This window comes from Homarus americanus, unplaced genomic scaffold, assembly GCF_018991925.1.
Source record: "Homarus americanus isolate GMGI-L3 unplaced genomic scaffold, GMGI_Hamer_2.0 scaffold54313, whole genome shotgun sequence".
NCBI lineage: Eukaryota > Metazoa > Arthropoda > Malacostraca > Decapoda > Nephropidae > Homarus > Homarus americanus.
This window is the reverse complement of record NW_024723785.1, coordinates 52,501-65,000: the sequence shown is the minus strand read 5'-3', so window position 1 is coordinate 65,000 and position 12,500 is coordinate 52,501. Positions and strand designations below refer to the sequence as shown.

At 40.7% G+C, this 12,500-nt stretch overlaps 1 pseudogene; it reads right to left on the bottom strand.

Annotated features, from left to right (window-relative positions):
* Positions 1-12,500, bottom strand: part of LOC121863705 — a 65,158-nt pseudogene that overhangs the window by 15,654 nt on the left and 37,004 nt on the right.

Genomic DNA, 12,500 nt, shown 5'->3' with positions numbered 1-12,500 from the left:
GTGAGTGGCAGACATGAGTGGTAGACATGGTGAGTGGCAGACATGGTGAGTGGCAGACATGAGTGGTAGACATGAGAGTGGCAGACATGGTGAGTGGCAGACATGGGTGGTAGACATGGTGAGTGGCAGACATGGTGAGTGGCAGACATGAGTGGTAGACATAAGAAATAAAAACACACACATACACCCCACTACCCCCCCACCCCACGACATAAACAAACAATATCTCACCAGCTGGGAAGGCCGTGCCGTTGACCGTATGTTCAGAACCCATGTAGTCCTGCGAGCCGAAGTGAAGCTGGACTTGACCAACCTGTAGTAAGAGATGTAGGCTGTAGTGATGCTGTAGTGATGCTGTGGTTGTACTCTGATGCTGTTATAATGCTGTGGTTGTACTCTGATGCTGTTATAATGCTGTGGTTGTACTCTGAGGCTGTTATAATGCTGTGGTTGTACTCTAATGCTGTTATAATGCTGTGGTTGTACTCTGATGCTGTTATAATGCTGTGGTTGTACTCGATGCTGTTATAATGCTGTGGTTGTACTCTGAGGCTGTTATAATGCTGTGATTGTACTCTGATGCTGTTATAATGCTGTGATTGTACTCTAATGCTGTTATAATGCTGTGGTTGTACTCTGATGCTGTTATAATGCTGTGGTTGTACTCTGATGCTGTTATAATGCTGTGGTTGTACTCTGATGCTGTTATAATGCTGTGGTTGTACTCTGATGCTACTATGCTGCTGTGGTGATGGTGAATTAATGTTGTGATTTTACTATGATGCTGTAATGCTGTGATGCTGTAATGCTATGATGCTGTAATGCTATGATGCTGTATCGCTGTGATGCTGCTATGTTGTCTGTGTGCATCTTCAAGTCTTACCTGTACCGCTGCTGTATTATATTATTGCTGTATATCTGTATTTAAGCTTTTACAAGACAGACAGACAGAGAGACAGACAGACAGACAGAGAGAGAGACAGACTGGCTACATAGCATCAGTAGTCCTCGTGGGAAATCAAATTCCTAACAGACCAGACCAAGGGGGTGGGGGGTGGGGGGTATGGGGTATCACAACAACAACAGGACTATAACACAACAACATCACGCTGGAGGTCAGGTGAGGTCAGGTGAGGTGAGGTCAGGTGAGGTCATGTGAGGTGAGGTCAGGTCAGGTCAGGTCTTGTCCCAAACATCAACACCAAAATATACATTCAACAATATCTGGCGTTACTCTATTGTAAGTAAGTTGAGTTAAATAGATATACTGCCAGACGAACTCGCTCACTCTGCCTATGAACTTTGTGATATTTAATGATTTAGAGTAAAAAGGTGTTTACCTAAGGTACTGTACTATGTTAAAAGTATAGGACTGGTTTTAATATATATTGATAACAATGTAAATAAATCGACTTAGAAAATTGAAAAAAATCTAATTAGTAGTAAATTATTTTTCATTATATATACATATAAATATATAAAAGGGTAAAATACATATAAATTTACCTATAAATACACTAATAAACACACATACACACACACACACACTACATCATACACACACACACACACATACATAAACACTAGTATTATTAATTAAAAAGACAGACAGACAGACAGACAGACAGACAGGCAGACAGACAGACAGACAGACTACAATACCTCAAAACAGTGGTGACCGCCTATTTAAACTGCGTGACCTCTGAGACACACCAGCCTCACGGTGAACTAGAGGCCAATTAGTATCGTATCTCAATACCAGTGAGGCAAGAGTTCAGTTATACTCTCCCAGACGTGGATAAATATTTGGTGGTGGTCATATGGTGAGGCAAAGTTGATTAATTATTTGTTTCATGAGTTTTGAAAGTTTTTTGATTTGTTGTTTGATGATGATAGTGATGATGATGATGATGATGATGGTGGTGACGATGATGATGATGATGATGGTGACGATGATGGTGATGATGATGATGATAGACTCAATTTTTCCTTTCCTCATTTTGTATTTGACGACACATATATAATCTCTCTCTCTCTCTCTCTCTCTCTCTCACTCACTCACTCACTCCTCTCACTCACTCCTCACTCACTCCTCACTCCTCTCCTCACTCTCTCTCACTCCTCCTCCCACTCACCTGTACTCTAAGGCAGGGTCTGGTAATATTTAAGGCGGGTTCTTGTGTGCCTTCCTCTTGTGAAGTAAATACCTTCCCATCTCCTCTTGACCATGCACGCCCATACCATCGCCGCCCTGCTTACGCCCGAGACTGCACACCCACAGGGCTTCCCAGTACGCCCTCATCGCCACCGCCCCGTTTAAGTCGGATCTTCGTTTTCTTCGTCCACTGTAAGAACAACGCTATGCCAGTATTGTTAACTACACCGCTCACCTGTTGATAGGAAGACAATGTTAATTAGTATCTTACCTGTTGGATGTTTTATCTATTACCTGTTGAAAATCTGTTTGGTGTTTGCCGTTGTTTCTGTTGGGTATCTGTTTTGTTTGACTGTAATAGGGGTTTTAATGGATGATATCTGTTGTCTGTTGGATGAGTGAGGAAGGTAAAGGAAATATATTTAATGTTTTTTACCTGTTGGTTTACCTGTTATCTGTTAAATTACTGTTAGTCATATCCGTTATTGACTGTTATTTTCATTACCTATTAGCCGAGTAATTAACGTTATTTACACACACCTTTACCTGATGCACCAGATCTGTTGACTACTAGGCAATGAAATAGACCAATTAGTGAGTTACCTGGCGTGAGGCTACTTGTTACCTGAGCTATAATGGCTATTGAATTTCGTCCTAAATGTGAGGTAACGAGAAGGTGTTAATTAGTGGCTTACCTGATGGTCTCACCTGTAATTACTCACCTGTTAATTCTCTCTTTTACATGTGGCAGGTAAGTGGGCGTTAATGAGATGGTTTTAATAGGGTGTGAGTGTTTATTTTTGTGCCTGTTGAGAAGAGGTGAGGAAGGGGTAGGGAAGAGGAGGAGGGTAGGGAAGAGGGGAGGGAAGGGGTAGGGAAGGAGGAAGGGAGGGAGGAAGGAATGGCAAGGGGGGAGGAATGGGAAGGGAAGGAAGGAGGAGGAAGGAGGAATGAAGGAGGGGAGAGAAGGAGGAGGTGAGAGGATGGAGGGAGGAAGGAAGGAAGGGAGGGGAGGAGGCAGAGGGAGGGTGGGAGGGAGGAGCCAGTGTTAGTGACTCAGGTGTTTGCGATTACCTGTTCGCTCGGTTCATAATTAACGAGTGTCTGTCATGCAAAATACCTGACTTAAAACTCTCTCTTTCTCTCTCTCTCTTTCTCTCTCTCTCTCTCTTTGTATTTACTCCCTTTGTTCTATAATCTCTAGTTCCTCTCCCTCTCCCTCCCTCCCTCTCCCTCCCTCTCTCCTCTCTCTCCCTCTCCCTCCCTCCCTTCCCCTCCTCTCCTCTCCCTCTCCCTCTCCTCTCCTCCTCCTCTCTCCCTCTCTCCCCCACTCTCCCCTCTCTCCCCTCTCTCCATCTCCCCTCGTCAGACCTGGTGAACATAACTCTTCAAGTGGAAGTATCAAAGTTAATATTTCTTATCAGGAAAATGTTATCAGGTTAATAATATAGATCAGACCGTAGCTGTTGCCTTGAGCTGGGACTATGAGGTTAGAAGGATTTTCGTCTTTATGTACTAGGGTGTAAAGAATGCTATACTGTGCTGCCTAGCCTACCAAACACTAACCTACCTAACATAACCTGCCTAACACTAACCTACCTAACACTAACCTACCTAACACTAACCTACCTAACACTAACCTGCCTAACAACCTACTAACACTACTACCTAACCTACCTAACACTAACCTACCCTAACACTAACCTGCCTAACACTAACCTACCCTAACACTAACCTACCCTAACACTAACCTACCCTAACACTAACCTACCTTAACACTAACCTACCCTAACACTAACACTACCCTAACACTAACCTACCCTAAAACTAACCTACCCTAACACTAACCTACCCTAACACTAACCTAACCTAACCTCACCAATATCTGACTACCATTTATTTTACATTACATATTCATTTCATCCCTCTATTGTTATTCATAAATTACTTCAAAAATGAATAAACAAAACTGAATTACATATATACTGTACCGATACACCCACCTGTAATATAACAAACACTGTATTGTACTGTAGTCTCCTGTATTGTGTCCCGTTAACAACCAGATTACGAAAGATACAAATTATTATACAGAATATTTTTGTTTGTAAAAATATTTAAAGTCGATTTCCCCGTAGAGAGAGAGAGAGAGAGAGAGAGAGAGAGAGAGAGAGAGTTAATTTTCTGGTACTATGACGTCATAAGTAAACAATAACAGCCTCCCTCCATCTTGCTTTTGTTTGCTTGAGTTTTTGCTTTTATTTGACCTTTTATTGAGTTTTCTTATATTCTGTAACTGTGGGAAAGACTTTGTTAATAATAATAGTAATAATAATAATAATAATAGTAATAGTAATAGTAACAATAATAATAATAATAATAGCAACAACAACAACTTCCTTAAATAACAACCCAAAAAAATCTCTCATTCTTTCTTTTCTTTAAAAATTTTTCTTTTTTTTTTGTGGACGGAAACAGTAAAACAAAACCTACATTTATACATTTATTTAATTTTACATTTTCTATTTTCCTCAAATCTGTCTTTTATTTTTGTTTTATTTTTGTTTTATTTTTGTTTTTATTTTTGTTTTATTTTTGTTTTATTTTTGTTTTATTTTTGTTTTTATTTTTGTTTTATTTTTGTTTTATTTTTGTTTTTATTTTTGTTTTATTTTTGTTTTTATTTTTGTTTTTATTTTTGTTTTATTTTTCCTTTTTTTTCCTTGGACTTTATGGTGGAGGGGAGAGAAAAATTTCCCTCAGTTAATTTGTGTTTCCGAGTTGTGTTGTGTATATTATTCCGGGTGGTAGTAAGTCAGGTGTGTGTGTGTGTGTGTGTGTGTGTGTGTGTGTGTGTGTGTGAGGAAGGATGGTTATATGTGACAGAGGTGAGGGGAAAATGTAGCTATGTGTAGGACAGACAGACAGACAGACAGACAGACAGAGAGACAGACAGACACCAAATTATCACACAACAAAACAGTATAACACACCTGAATACTTACCTAATTAAGAATATTCTAATTAATCAAACCAGGTGTGTTGACTTAACCCCCACACCCTAACCTAACCTAAATAATATATAACCCACTTAAGATTAATATATCATACAGGTATATTACATATATATTACACGCCTATACATAACATATAAAACTAGTATATATTACCATGATTATTTACAAGGGTTGATATATTAAAATAATTGAGCAAGGAATAATTATGTAACCACAGTGTATAAAAAAATAATAATATTGCATTTTATTTATTTTATTTTTTTGTTTCTCCGTCTCTTTTTCTCTGCGATATGTGGATTATACCAGGATATGATATAGGAGTAATTATAGGTTTTTGAAATATAGGTAAAGTTAAATTGGTATTATATAAATAAGAATAGTGATTAATTAACGTCTATATGAGAACGTAAGGTAAAGGATAATCTCACCTGTAGTAATTAACACCTGTATATATAAGGTACAGATAACATACAGGTATATTTCTACATCTTTCCCTCACACTCCTTACCACCTCACTCCCTCACCCTCTCACTCCCTCACCCTCCCTCCCTCACCCTCTCCTCCCTCCCACCCCTCACTCCTCACCCCCTCCTCCTCCCCCCACTCCCTCACCCCACTCCCTGCCCCCACTCCCCTCACCCCCCCACTCCCTCACCCCCCCCACTCCCTCCACCCCCACTCCCCTCACCCCCACTCCCCACTCCCTCCACCCCCCATCCCTCACCCCCCTCCCCCCACCCCCTCACCCCTCACCCCTCCAACCCCCCCCTCCCTAAGGTATACCGAGTAATCACCCTCTTGCCAGGTATTAAAATAAGGTCATTTTATTGTGTTAAGTCGCTGGTGTTCCCCTGACGGCCACATCACTTCTCCCAGTCTTGTGCTTTCCTCCTCCTTGTGGCTGGGTTGGTAGTAAACCCCCTTCACTGTTGTGATGTACGGTTCCGTGTTGCCTGAATGTGTTAGTTTGAGGGGTAGGGGCAGGGGGAATAATACCTGGCTCGTCTTACCCCTCTTGAGTGTTTTAATTTTTGAGTGGGGTGATGGAGTGGAGGAACCAGCTCTTAATGAAGTTATTTAGTCTGTCTGTCTGTCTGTCTGTCTGTCTGGGTCTATATTAATGTCCGATATATTTTCAAACCTATATGATAAATGTATTGGAGTAAATGTTATTATTATTATTATTATTATTATTATTATTATTATTATTATTATCTAAAAAAACCCTCGAAGGATATATTAAACACCCTTGGGGCTTCGAACTCTGGTCCTAAGGTGAGCTGCTCGAGATCAAAGACCACTCATACTATGACCAAGCCACTTCTATATACGTTGACCGAACATTGACATACACGGTGAGATAAAAACTGCCATGAATATGAAGAGTTTGTGTGACTTTGAGTAATACTTCGGGAGAGTTTGGTTGTTGACGGTGGGTTGTGGTTGGTTGTTGACGGTGGGTTGTGGTTGGTTGTTGACGGTGGGTTGTGGTTGGTTGTTGACGGTGGGTTGTGGTTGGTTGTTGACGGTGGGTTGTGGTTGGTTGTTGACGGTGGGTTGTTGACTCACTGAACGAGGGTAACCACCATATTGATTCAGATGACAGACAGACAGACAGACAGACATACACTCCGTAAACTGTTCCTGCTTCACTACTATAGAGGCTGATACTGACTATTGACGTGTGTGTGTGTGTGTGTGTGTGTGTGTGTGTGTGTGTGTGTGTGTGTAATAATAATAGTAATTTATGGTTTAATCAAAACACAACAAACAGAAGTTAAACCTAAACAAAAGACATAAATGGAATATAAATAAAACAATGTTAATATGTATGTATGTATGTATGTATGTATGTATGTATGTATGTATGTATGTATGTATGTATGTATGTATGTATGTATGTATGTATGTATGTATGTATGTATGTATGTATGTATGTATGTATGTATGTATGTATGTCCTCTAATCTATCACCCTGACCATTTATCTATCGACTAATCTCTCTTTAAATATAACTCAATTCTCACATCAAAATGGCGGATTATATTTCCCAAGACTCGATCATAATATATAGCTCAGGTAAACTCCTCCCCAGCACCAGGTAAACCCCTCCCCAGCACCAGGTAAGGTCATCCCCAGCACCAGGTAAACTCCTCCCCAGCACCAGGTACTCTTTTAAAAATATGATAATAATATATAATAAAATACCTCCTAAAAAAAAAAATAGTCAAAAATAAAATCCCATCTTGAGTTAAAAAAAAATAATAAAAGGCAAAAATAAATCAAATCTCATCGCTTTTATTTACTATTTTAATAATCAATTGTAATTTGTCCCTTTTTCAATTAGCTCTCGTATGTCGATCCATTTAAAAGTATTACATTAAATATTCAACGAGTATTTATGTAGATATTCCCTTTAAATATTGATGAGTTTAATACAGTTATTGTTGATAAATATCTCAGATCTGAACATGTAATATGTCTAGTATGTAAGACTTGTATATGGAGTGTATTTTAATTAATTAGTCTTATTTGTGTACCTAGGAGATATTACCTGTGGGTTTCTCTCACCTGGTACACCTACTAGGAGACACCTCACCTACCGGTCTCCATTACCTAGCGTCTCCCTCACCTGGCCGTCTCCATTACCTGGCCGTCTCCCTCACCTGGCCGTCTCCATTACCTGGCCGTCTCTCTTACCTGGCCGTCTCCCTTACTTGCCGGTTCCCATTACCTGGCCGTCTCATTACCAAACTCAACTCTTCCGCGACATGAAAATTAAACACCCTAATGAACTCTCTATATTAATGAAATTGCAAACGTAATTTTAAATGTGGGCGAACATGTAAAAATTTCTTCTTCTTCTTCTTCTTCAATTTTCTCCCGAGTCGATATTTTAATTTCTCATTTGCAAAAGTTTTCTCGATGTTAATTTATTTGGAAATATTTAGTTAATAATGATGACTTGTGGTAGTTAATGATGAAGTGTAGTGGTTAATAATGGTGACTTGTGGTAGTTAATGATGACGTGTGGTAGTTAATGATGAAGTGTGGTGGTTAATAATGGTGACTTGTGGTAGTTAATGATGACGTGTGGTAGTTAATGATGAAGTGTGGTGGTTAATAATGGTGACTTGTGGTAGTTTATGATGACGTGTGGTAGTTAATGAGGAAGTGTGGTGGTTAATAATGGTGACTTGTGGTAGTTAATGATGACGTGTGGTAGTTAATGATGAAGTGTGGTGGTTAATAATGGTGACTTGTGGTAGTTAATGATGACTTGTGGTAGTTAATGATGAAGTGTGGTGGTTAATAATGGTGACGTATGGTAGTTAATAATGATGATTAGTAGTTAATGAAGACGTATGCCATTAAGGTAGAGTCATAGGTTAATTTGGTCGCCGTTTTGGTTCCAATCTTTATACCTTTATCTTAATTAATCCACAGGTAATTGTTCTCAGGTGTGTAAATTAGTTGAAGATAATGTATGGAAATTTGAGTCTGTTTTTGTGTCGAAGTTGAAGTGAGAAAGATTTGTGCCCTTATATATATTTACGAAGAAAATTTAACGTAAGAATATTGGTGAGGTGTGAATTTCATAATATAAATTTCTCTCTATATTTCCTTCTCATATAGCAAATTGAACTTGAATTTTATGTAGATGTTGCAAATTGATCTTCCATATTGCAATCTGTCCATCAAGTGTTAAAGGAAAATATTTTATCATCTTAGAACTAACAAATTAACATATTTTACTGAAGTAAATCGAATTTCATATATAAGGAAGGATATTGGAACTTATTGTTAATTTTACTTGGTATCGTCACCTGGGTACAGCTAATTTAACGTAAACATTGTAAAAATTAACACCTTGATGGTATTTTTTGATGGTAATGTAAATTTAACATAACAGGTTAATTTCAGTGACTTACCTGTGTATATCTTAGTGAATAATTCTACCTTATCTATTATATTTAAATCTGATAGTCTATTAACATTCTTGACTATTACAAAATTAACCCATAAACTTTTAAAAATTAACTTCATATCTCTAATTAACATCCATAATTTACCCTCAAAATAACATCATATATCCAGTTAACAATGTAAATTTACTTCAAAAATAACTTCTTTCCAGTAAACGTCAATTAATTTAACATCAAAATAACATCATATATCCAGTTAACATTGCTAAATTAACCTTCAAAAGTTAGTTGGGTATTACGGGTAAAATTCGTATGCAAATTCACTTAAGTATTGCATATTTAAGTACTGCATTATGACTTGACATTGTGTGTTGATATTGCAAACTTGACCTGGCATAGTCCCAAGTGTAGCTAGCTTGTTAGTGTGGAGTGGCAGGTACACGAGAGAGAGAGAGAGAGAGAGAGACCATCCTCAAGTTTTTACAAATTATAATTGGTCGTATTTTCACTTTTTACAAGTTTTGAATACACGAGAACTTGTCCCATTACTGTGCCTATTTATTCACCCAACTCCCTATTACTGTGTGTGTGTGTGTGTGTGTGTGTGTGTGTGTGTGTGTGTGTGTGTGTGTGTGTGAGGGGTATACGTATGTGTGTGTGTTTATCTAGGTGCGTTTTTTTGTTTATATATTTACTAGTTGGCAACACTTACAGGCTAGACCAAAGACCTGAAGGGCATAAATACTGCCGCTGTTGGTATGGGGAAGTAGTCGGGTCTCGTCTCCCGGCGGGGTAACATCATCCCCTGTTTCATTTTCCGCTCCAGAAGTTTTATACCTGATATATTTCGCCTCCGAATCTCGTCCCAAACATGTTTATGTCGAGGTTATAGAAAGACTGTGGAGGTGAAGGCTTTTTCAGAGGGGGAGATAGATAGCTGGAGTTGCTATTTTCAGCGTGTATAGAAAAAGGAGTAATTAGTGAGGGAGTTTTGAGTGGAAGTGAAAGACTAGAGAGAGAGAGAGAAGAGGTGTGTGTGTGTGTGTGTGTGTGTGTGTGTGTGTGTGTGTGTCTTTGTTACTCACCTGTCGACACACCATAAAACACACACACACACAATGAACCCTGAATTACTCACCTGTTGTTATTGAGAAGTTTACCTCAACTTACCTGAAGAGTTTTTGAGATAATTTCACCTGTCTGTCTGTCTGTCTGTCTGTCTGTCTGTCTGTCTGTCTGTCTGTCTCACAAAAGATGATGACTGTAAGCACTGACAGACACACACAGCAGACATAAACAATATATCTCACAGTCGGCTGGTTAGGTTAGGTTAGGTTAGGTTAGGTTAGGTTAGGTTAGGTTAGGTTAGGGTAGGTTAGGTTAGGGTAGGTTTGGTTAGGTTAGGTTAGGTTACGTTTGGTTTGGTTAGGTTAGGTTACGTTAGGTTTTGATTAGGTTGGTTTGTTTAGGTTAGGTTTGGTGTCAGTAGTTTAGATGGTGGTTTACTATATAATAATTGATAATACGGGAGAAATTATCATAAACTGACCCCTATTAGTTGATAATTCTTCCCTATTAGTTGATAATTCTTCCCTATATAGACCCATGACCTCATTACACCCATAGTGAGTTGGGGTCATGACCTTTTAATGACCCTCCCTGGTAACTCGTACTCAGGGGTACCATCACAGTCACTCGTCACAAACTTTTGAGTCGGGGAAAAAACTCGTCCGTTCGAAAACTCATTCAAGAGAGAGAGAGACTCATGGGAAAAAAACACATTCTTTTCGCAGGTGGAGTCTCATGAGGCTGTTCCACCTGGTGAAGCGGAACTTTTTGCCCCAGGAAAATCTACTGAGAGAGAGAGAGAGAGATAATGAGATTGTTTTAACTCTAAGACAATCTAGTGAAGAGAGACTAAGTGAGAGAAGAGAGGATTAACATTAACGTTAACTACAGGATAATTTTTATCCGAGTCTGTAGAACTTTGTAGGATCATGTAGGAACTCTATAGGACTCTGTAGGACTGTGTAGGGCCATGGAGAAACCCGTAGGACTCTGTAGGACTCTGTAGGACCCTCTAAATTAATAATTGTGAAGGAACTGAACCAGGACATCGTAATGACCCCTGGAAGCCTTTTGGCCTCTTGTCAAAAGTTAAAAAAAAGTTCAAGAAAATACTTTTTGTTGTGTCCCCCACCCATCCTCCCCTCCCCCACCCATCCTGCCCCCTACCCCCACCCATCCTGCCCCCTACCCACCATCCTGCCCCTCCCCCACCCATCTGGCCCCTACCCCACCCATCCCCCCTCCCCATCCTCCCCCTCCCCCATCTTCCCCCCTCCCCACCCATCCTGCCCCTACCCCCCCACCCATCCTGCCCCCCACCCCACCATCCTGCCCCCTACCTCCTACCCATCCTGCCCCCTCCCCCACCCATCCTCCCCACCCCATCCTCCCCCTCCCCCCACCCATCTTCCCCCCTCCCCCACCCATCCTGCCCCCTCCCCCACCCATCTGCCCCTCCCCACCCATCCTGCCCCCCTCCCCCACCCATCCTCCCCCTCCCCCCCACCCATCCTCCCCTCCCCCACCCATCCTTCCCCCTCCCCACACCCATCCTGCCCCCGGACAAGTGAGCAGCCAGCCAAAGTTTTAAGTCAGTGCGTCATCAAAATAAAAAAAGTATTTACATTATACTTTCTTTCTTTCTTCTTTCAACAAATATTACTTTCTTAAGATATATAGACTATTAAATAAATGATGAAGAAAGAAAGAAAAGAAAAAGAAAAAGAGAGAAGGTTAAAGATGGTCCCTTTACTGGGTGTAGTTCATAGACCACAACAACTGGCAAAGTGTTTCTCTCTCTCTCTCTCTCACACACTTTATTCTCCTTCCCTCACTCCTCCTTCGTCCAGTCCAACCTCCTTCTCATCCCTCCTCTCTCCTCTCCTCCTTCCTCTCCCTCTCCCTCCCCTCTCTCCCTCTCCTCCCCTCTCTCCCTCTCCTCCCTCTCTCCCTCTCCCTCCCTCTCTCCTCCCCTCTCTCCCTCTCCCTCTCCCTCCCTCTCCCTCCTCTCTCCCTCTCTCTCCTCTCCTCCTCTCCTCCCTCTCCTCCCTCTCTCTCTCCCTCCTCTCTCCCTCTCCCTCCCCTCCCTCTCTCCCTCTCCCTCTCTCCCTCCCACAGGTGCCCTCACATCCCTCCCTTAATCTCTCTCCTCTGACAGTCATGTTTAACCCATGGGCCATTCCACTTCGTGTGTGTGTGTGTGTGTGTGTGTGTGTGTGTGTGTGTGTGTGTGTGTGTGTGTGTGTGTGTGTGTTGATGTGATGTATTCGTGTGTATGTGGAATGCATAAATGTCATTCTGTCCTCTTGTCTGTGTGTGTGTGTATGTATGTGT